The sequence below is a fragment of the Mirounga leonina genome, unplaced genomic scaffold (genome assembly GCF_011800145.1).
Source record: "Mirounga leonina isolate KUSES-001 unplaced genomic scaffold, KU_Mleo_1.0 Mir_98, whole genome shotgun sequence".
Taxonomy (NCBI): domain Eukaryota; kingdom Metazoa; phylum Chordata; class Mammalia; order Carnivora; family Phocidae; genus Mirounga; species Mirounga leonina.
This window is the reverse complement of record NW_023270921.1, coordinates 7,351,849-7,360,532: the sequence shown is the minus strand read 5'-3', so window position 1 is coordinate 7,360,532 and position 8,684 is coordinate 7,351,849. Positions and strand designations below refer to the sequence as shown.

General features: G+C 45.8%; 1 long non-coding RNA gene across 1 annotated transcript in view; it reads right to left on the bottom strand.

Moving 5' to 3' along the window:
• Window positions 1-628: 628 nt before the first annotated feature.
• Window positions 629-8,684, bottom strand: part of LOC118006630 — a 154,421-nt gene continuing 146,365 nt past the window's right edge. The window contains exon 6 of the long non-coding RNA XR_004678144.1: window positions 629-792. This is a non-coding gene — a long non-coding RNA (uncharacterized LOC118006630). The remainder of the gene's footprint in view (window positions 793-8,684) is intronic.

The window sequence follows — 8,684 nt, the reverse complement described above, 5'->3', positions numbered from 1 at the left end:
ATATCCTTTGACCCAATGATTCTACTTATAGGAATTTATCCTAATGAAATGGGTATACAAGAGAATTTATTTAGAGAAATGTTCATGTTACTACTATTTATTACATAAAATATTGTTTACCCTGTAAATGTCCAATGATAAAGAATAACGTGATATGTCTGAATGATGGAATATTATAGAAGCAGGAATTATATAGAATATTAAATGTCATTTTAAAAGTTTTATTACAGCTTAAGTTTTGTGGTTTTTTGGGTTTTTTGGTTTTTTTTAAAGATTTTATTTATTTATTTGACAGAGAGACACAGTGAGAGAGGGAACACAAGCAGAGGGAGTGGGAGAGGGAGAAGCAGGCTTCCTGCTGAGCAGGGAGCCCGATGCGGGGCTCGATCCCAGGACCCTGGGATCATGACCTGAGCCGAAGGCAGATGCTTAACTGACTGAGCCACCCAGGTGCCCCTTTTATTGGTTTGTTTGTTTTTTTTTTTTAGGTAGGCTCCACGCCCAGTGTGGACCCCAACATGGGGCTTGAACTCACAACCCTGAGATTAAGAACTGAGCTGAGATCAAGAGTCAGACGTTTAACTAACTGAGCCACTCAGGCGCCCCACAGCTTAAGTTTGTAAAGCTCTTTTTTTTTTTTTAAGAAATGAGCATCACAATTCCAGATGTACATCATAATCATCTCCAAACATATTACACATTCAGATTCCCAGGCCTCACTCGGGCCTACTCACTTAGTCCAAGTATGGATCCAGGGATCTATATTTTCAACAATGCTCCATGTATAAAGATCTGTACATGATAGAGAAATGAAGAATGAAAGTAAATAGAACATATTTATTTCTGGGTAGAAAATTATAGATACTTTTTATTTGTCCTTGATGTGCATGTTTTACATTTTCTATAATGAATACACATATTACATTTATCAATTTAAAAATTCTAAGTTTAATGTAAATTAACCAGACAAGGTGATTTGTGGTCAGATAAAGAAGCCCTAAGGACCATGTTTCTGAGAGTTTGTAGGAAAAAAAAAAGAAAAATTAAGGCAAAGAACCTGAACTGGTGGCCCACAAGGTACATCTGAGTCCTAGGCCTCTTTAATCCATATGGTGTTTTAATATTTTAAAAGTGATTGTCAACATTTAAAAACTGGGAAATTTCCCATAATAAATACTGACTTGCATCTTCTCTTGAGAAAAAGAAGACTTGGCCATACTGGGCCCAGAGGACAGTAACTGATGATAGTAGAGTGGCTTCTCCTTAGATGGACAAGAGCTCTTGAGTTTACAGCTGCCCCTACCACCCCCTACTGTCCTCCTAACGCTAAGGTCAAGGCCAGTTGCCTATATAAGCATACTATCACTGTTGGGTTTTTTTTACATTTTGAACCATACTGTTTTTACCTTCCCTGCGTGGTCCCTCTAGGTATTTGAGTCTGAGATCCCGTGATTAAGCAAACACCTAGTCGACCCATGACACTACCAGCACTTTCCGGCTCCGAGTCCAATCCTGGCTGCACACTAGAATCACCTGGGGGCTCTTCAGAATCCCAAGGCCCCAGCCAATTACATCAGCACCTCTGGGGTGGGACCCGGGCATCCATGTGTTTAGACCTGCCCTGGTGATTCCAACCTGTGGCCAAGGTGGAGAGCCGCTGTGTTAGGGGCAAGCGAGCCAGTAGAGGGAACTCAGACACATTTGAGAAAGGAGACGATACTTAGGGGGTGCTGAGCGGTAGGAAGGAGTTTGGAGACACCTTGGATTCAAAATCTAGCTCTCCCACATCCTGTGTTAACTCGCAAGTTCACTTCTCTGGGCCTCTGTGTTTTCATCTGCAAAAGGAGAGTCACATTCCCTTCCTTAGAAGGTTGTTCTGGAGGTTACGAGGGACGACGCACCCGTGTGAGTTCAACAAAGTGTTTGGCTTATAGCGAGTGTTCCATAAATGCAAGCAACTTGAGCATTATTACTAAGATGGTACCTGGTACAATGCAGGAAGGAAGGAGGGAGAGGAGGACTGGAGTTGCTCGTGATAGCTGGGCACCTCTATATACTTCATAACATTTTGTCCCTACACCAAACCTACCAGGAAAGTACCAGAAAGGGGTGAAGTGTGATGATGGAGACAGAAGAATTATCTGAGACACAGAGAACTCTCCTCCCACAAAATATCTTGAATGTCATCATCACTGGCCTCCTTTAACAGGCCTGGTGAAGAGCTTTGGCTAATATTCCATCAGGGACGTTTCCTGCCTCCCCTCTTCTGGCCTGACATGTCCCCTTGATCCACTTCCATTTCTCACTTGTCTAAAAAGTAAATATGCAAAATTAAAGCAAATGCTTCTTGACTTCCCTGCCCCAGTGGCAAAGCAGAAGGCAAATACAGTGAATGAGCACAGAGGACAGCCCCAGGGCTGGGAGAGGGAGAGCCCATCACCCAAACAGATTGCAGCTGAAGGCAGTGCCAGGAAGTCTCAGGCAGGTGGGCTCCCACCGGGACACCAATGCCCTGCCTACCTTTATCCTCTCCCCAGTCCTCTGCTCGCTCCCACCTCCCACGTCAGGTTGGCTCAGCTAAGGCGGACTCAGACCTTGGACTGCCAGCGCTGGGAAGGCCCCAGGCTCTATAGCCAATGCTGCTGCTGACCTTGGGCAAGTCCCTTCCTTTCCAGTGCCTTCCCCCGTTTCCCCATCTGTTAAGTGGGAACAATAATCCCAGACCTCTCCACCTACCTCTTGTGGATTTAGGAGGACTGTAGGTGAATGCGTGAAAGTTCACATTTCAGGACAAGGAAACTGAGGCCAGAAAAAGATGTCAGTACCTAAGTCATGCACACATTGTGCTCTTCAGCAACATGAATACGTTCATGGCCCCTGAATAGCAGACTTTCCTTTGGCCTTGTGTTTCCATGGTAGAATTTTGCATATCTGCAGGTGTCAGAGAAAGCAGTTCAGGGCTGAGGGCCTTTGGAGGTCTCTGAAATTCCTACACATCGCTCACCCCCAATTTGCCCATGTCGGGACAGGAGTCATAACATGCCATTAATTCACTTCCCAGCTATAATCCTCCGTATGAGAGCAGCTTACATTTTTCAAAGCCCTCTCCTAAAAAGCATCTTATTTTGGTAGTTGTTAGACTCCCTAGGGAAACACAAGGCATGGATCCTTGTCCCCTTTGACAGGAGAAGGTGAAAACGCTTGGCAGGAGGCGGCAAGGGTTGAATGAAGTCAAATTATGAAGCACTTAGCACAGGCATGACGCCAGATCAGAGCTCCCTGAGTGGTGGTCGGGGTCTAGGCGGCCTGAAGCACCATTAGACCCAGTCTCCAGGATCGCACATCCTACTCTGCTCTCTACCTGAGCAATTACAACTGCCCCCAACCCCTTGCCCTGACTTTAAACATCCCACGATACATTCTCCACACTAATAATCTTACTCCGGGCTGATCATACCACTCCTCAGCTTAAAACCCTTCATTAGCCCCCCATTTGCCCACGATTAAGTCCAAACAACTTAAAGTGGGTTTACTGAGAGCTGGTGGTAAGGCCGCTGTTTCACTCCCTCAGCCCCAAACCCTTCTCTCCAAACTCTCTCTGGTCCAGCCACAACAGCTCTCCTCCCAGCTCTCCCCCAGCATCCTGGGCCCCCTCTGCTTCCGGGCCTTTGCACATGCTGTGCCCTACCTGGTACGCTCCCACCACCCTGACTGCCCCCCACACACACACTGACCTCAACCTTTGATTCTTCCCTTAACACTTATTCGTTCCCCAGCTCTCAGCTGAAATGCCATGTCCTTCAGGAGCCTTTCCTGACTATAGGCCAGGACAGAAGCTTCTGCTACGTGCTCCCAGAGCAACTTCTCTCTCCCTTCAGATCATATGCCACACTTTGCTGCAATTGTTTATCTGTTTGCTCCACTAGATAATTAATTAAGTCATGTGTGGAGACAGATGATACTGAATCCCAGGAACTGGAGAAAAGAGAGGGAAGGAAGGAGGGATAGAAGGAGAAAAGGCAGGAAAGGAAAAAGAAACTGCCTTCCCTATCCAAGGTTTTCCTTATTCAGGCCCTTGTTCTGTCTTTGTTCTTCATCTGACCTTTGGGAAAAAATGAAGGATAGGGAACTATCCCCAACAAACTGAAATAGAGGAGCATTGTTAAAAAGAGAGGTTAAATCAAATATTTATTCTTTAAAAAAATCAATATCTGAAAGAAATTTACCCATGGAAATTAAGAAAAATTCAGAATCAAGATTCAGAATGTCCTCTGAACCAAGGGTTCCTTCTGAGAAAGTTCCCTGAAGCAGCCAATTCCTCACAGGGAAACAAAGGAGCCCAAAGTCCTGGCTGAGATACTAACAAATCATCTCAGGGACGAAGTATAGTAACCCCATTCTTCCTTTGTGTCTCATGGCAACTGATAGGAACTCCCACCTATACTTAGGAGTCTACATGTCCATCTCCACCTGCTAGACCATGAGCAACTGAAATCAGGACCCAGGCCTGAACTGTGTGTGTCCTCAAGACCCAGTACGCTGCCTGGCACATAGTAGATGCCCAAGAAATGTTTTCTGCATGGGGTACCCAGGTGGCTCAGTCAGTTGAGCGTCCAACTCTTGGTTTTGGCTCAGGTCATGATCTCAGGGTTGTAAGATCAAGCGCCACAACGTGCTCAGCATGGAGTCTACTTGAGATTCTCTCTCTCCCTCTCCCCCTCTCCCATTCACACACTCTCTCTCTCAAATAAATAAATAAATAAATAAATAAAATCTTTTAAAAAAATGTTTTCTTCATGAATACCTTTTACTCCCACTCTTCTTTGAGTAAGCTACCTAAATCCTTTGTTCTTTCAGTGCATATTTACTGTTCCTGTACGGGTAACAAGACAAGTGATTCCTGGGTGCCTGGGTGGCTCAGTTGGTTAAGCACCTACCTTCGGTTCAGGTCATGATCCCAGGGTCCTAGGATCAAGTACCATATTGGACTCCCTGCTCGGTGGGGAGTCTGCTTCTTCCTCTGTCCCTCCCCCCTGTTTATGTGCTCTCTCTCTCAAAAATAAATAAAATCTTAAAAAAAAAAAAAAAAAGACAAGTGATTCCTCACCTGATGGACTTTGCAATCTCTTGGAGAAGGCAGATACTGAGCACATAATTCCAAGTGTGCTAAGAGGAAAGAGACATTCACTGTAGACTGGAAGCCTCCTAGAGGGATGAGTTAAAGCTGAGAGCTCAGAAAGCTGGATGGGGTTTAGTCATGCAAAGGAACAGGAGGTGGGAGAGAAAGTTCAAGGAAAAGTATACTAGAAGGCCCCAGATGGAAAAATGCGGCCACAGAGGACAGATTTTCCAAGCCTGAAAGCCAACAAGCACAGTGTGGTGTGGCCGTTTTTACACACAACCTAGCAGGGGAGCTCTTTCTCCAGTAAAATCCTCTGTGGAAGCCATTAACGTAAAACATAAAAGGAGAGCCACTCTGGGTGGAGCCACTGTTGTGTTTGCCAAGGAAGGCAAATATTCTAGCCCAGGGCTTCTCAACTTCAGCACGCACACAAATCACCCAGGGATCTCATTAAAAGGCAGATTCTGACTCAGGAGGCCTGCAGTGGGGCCCAAAATGCGTGTCTGCCAGCCCCCAGGTAATGCCAACGCTGCTGGTCCACCAACAGCACCATAAACAGCAAGATCCTAACCACTTTTCAGGCAGTTAACCAGACCTAGAGAACACAGGGATGGCCAAACGACCTCTCCAGAACTAAAGGCAGGCCTGAGTGGGATGTGTTTATCGGTGCAGGGGATGGGACTGTAGGCGAAGTTGAGACATTGTGAGCTGGGGGCTGAGTGTGTGATTGGGATTGAGGTGGTCCGTGAACAGATACGCACACCCGCTTCCATCCCAGTGTGTGCGTTTCTTTGAGCAGTGTGTGTGTGTGCATGCGTGTGTGCACACCTCAACAAATCACAACCCAAACAAGTCTGATGGGCACTAAAAATAGTTCCTGGGAGTTACAGCAGCATAATCCGGATTTAGAAGAAAATAAATTATTCGATCTGTCACTCTGATGTCAACAGGTCACTGACAATCCACCTAAGTCTTGCCCTGTTTTTTTAGTGCCACTGACGAAAGAGAGGAAGAGATCCTTGGAGCAGGGTTTCAGCTTCTTGGAAAGGAATGAGGTCAAAGAATTTTTTCCCCACCTGAGTCTTGGTTCAGAGGCCTCGCTGGACTCCATGGGCACATAATTGTAGGTGTCCGTGCCTGGAGAGCAAAGGGCTAGGACTGCCTCGGGATTTCAGGACAACGTGAAGAGCCCCTGCCCAAAGCTATCGCCCCCACCATCTGCTACGATGCCTGAACCCACACTATTGGAATCTAATGAGCTCTTGTAATCTAGCGATTTCCAGCCTAAAGGATTTTCAGTCTTCTGTATGGGATAATACTTTAAGCTTTTATCATGTAATTCTTTGGGGAGTTTGAAGACCAGTAAGTGAAAGCAAGGTCTCTGGAATGAGACTTGGATGTGAGCCACTGGTTTTATAAAACCATCTAAAGAGCAAGGGTGACCTTTGGTTGTGGTAGTAAGAGTAGAGGGTACAAATTAAGAGAGATGATGACCCCAAAGATTTCCATATATTCAGAGTCCACAGAGCGGCCAGAGTGATTTTCATCACTATTAGAAGACCCAAGTCCTTCCAGTGACCTCAGAAGTCCTGCACAACACAGCCTCAGTACCCCTCCAGCTCCCAGCTCCCGCTGTTCTCCCCCTCACTAACTAAGCTCCATCCACACTGGCTTGCTTTCAGCTCCTACCACATGCCCAGCACCTTGTCCTCCTTAGGACCTTTGCACGTGCTGTTTCCTCTCCTCTCCCTCTTCACCTAGCCAGCCCCTGCTCACCCTACAAGCCTCAACCAAATGCTACTTCCTTACCAAACTTCTCTGTGACTCCACAATTCCTCAGGCTACACACCTGAGTGTCGTCTTCTGCTCCACTGTAGTAATAGTAACAACAGCTAACATTTTCTCGGCGTTTAAAATGTGCCACGCTTGACTCTAAGCACTTTTCATTCATTAATTCCTAATAATAACCCTAATGAGGTAGTTACTATTATTATTTCCCCCCATTCAATAGATGGGGGAAACTGTGGACCAGAAAGGCCGAACAACTTACCCAGTGTCACCGAATAGTAAGTAGTAGAGCTCAAGTTCAAACCCACCCAGTCTAACTCCAGAATTCTTTGCTCAATGTATGGTTTTTCCCACCATACTCCAGAAGCCAGGAAGCAGGTCCCATGCACTCCTCCATCACCAGCACCCAGCACGATGCCTGGCACATGGCAGGCACTTAGTAAATATTCACTGAATGAGTAATTGAATGAATAGATTAGGATGGGGCCCAAGGAATGATGAGAAGTCTACAAATTATGTCACAAGAGAAATGGGTGAGGTTGAAGAGGATACCGAGCTGAGGAAAAGATGCAAGGCCAACCTGAAAATTGAGAAGGAAACAGATTTCTTCTGAGAGGCTACAGAAGACAGAGCCAGAAACAATTAGTAAAAAAAAAAAAAAAAAAAAAAAAAAAAAAGACAGAAAAGATTTCAGCTCAGTAAAAAGACCATCACTCAGGGCTATGCCAACATATAGAGGGCTTCCTCGAGGCAGTCAAATAAAGGCTGGATAAGCATTTGATAGGATGGTACCTGGAGAGACTGGTGCTCCAGATGGGGATCCAAACCGATGGTCCCTCTGTGTCCCTCCAACCCTGATAGTCTAAGGATCCACCCACCCCTTCCTACCCCTCATTCCCAGAGGCTCCAAAGAGCTCTTCAGCAGGAAAGTAAACCCACAATGGTTGTCATAATTTGCTCCTGAGAATAAAAAGATGGACTGGAGTTTTAACAAATACAATCCAAAAGGGAGACGACCCCCACCCCTGCTGTGCCATGACAAGAGCCTGGCAGCCCAGTGATGGAGGAAAGCTGGTGAAACAAGGTGGTCCTCTCTTAACCCCGCCCCCACCTCCACCTCACCCCCCTCCACCCCCCGCCCCTCTGCTCCCACTGCCCTGCCGCCTCCCAGAACAAGTGCTACTCGGAGGAACAGAAGAGACGCTGGGGGTTCCTCCAAGGGCTAGAACAGCATTCTTTTGCATTTAACCGAATAGACAGAAGGACACTTCTACTAGACACCCTTTGAGAGCCTTCCCCGTTTATATTTTGATTTCATGAATTGAATTAGATTGAATCATTGCATGTTTGAACTAGGAGGAAACTTAAATATTATTCCATCCAAACCCTTTGCTTTATAGGGAAGGAAACTCAGGCACAGAGAGGGGCGGTCCAAGGTTACACAGTAAATTGGTACTAAATTGGAACTCAACCCGCCACCTCCTGATCTCTTATTTAAACCTTATTTTTCAAAAATTCTCCAAGACTGCTTTCTCAGAGTTGGTGCTGAGTTCAGACAGGCCCTCTGTGTCCAGCTTCTCTCGTGTCACTCCTATGGAGAGCCTTTAGCATGGCTCTACTTGGTGGAAACTCCCCTTGTGACTAGAAATTAACTTTCAACCTTTCAAAACCTTTTCACAAGGACCAGGTGATTTCTTACCTGTCATTTAAGCCAGAGACTTAAAAACATTTTGTAAATCTGAAAAAAAACATTCTGTAAATCTGAAAACTAAGG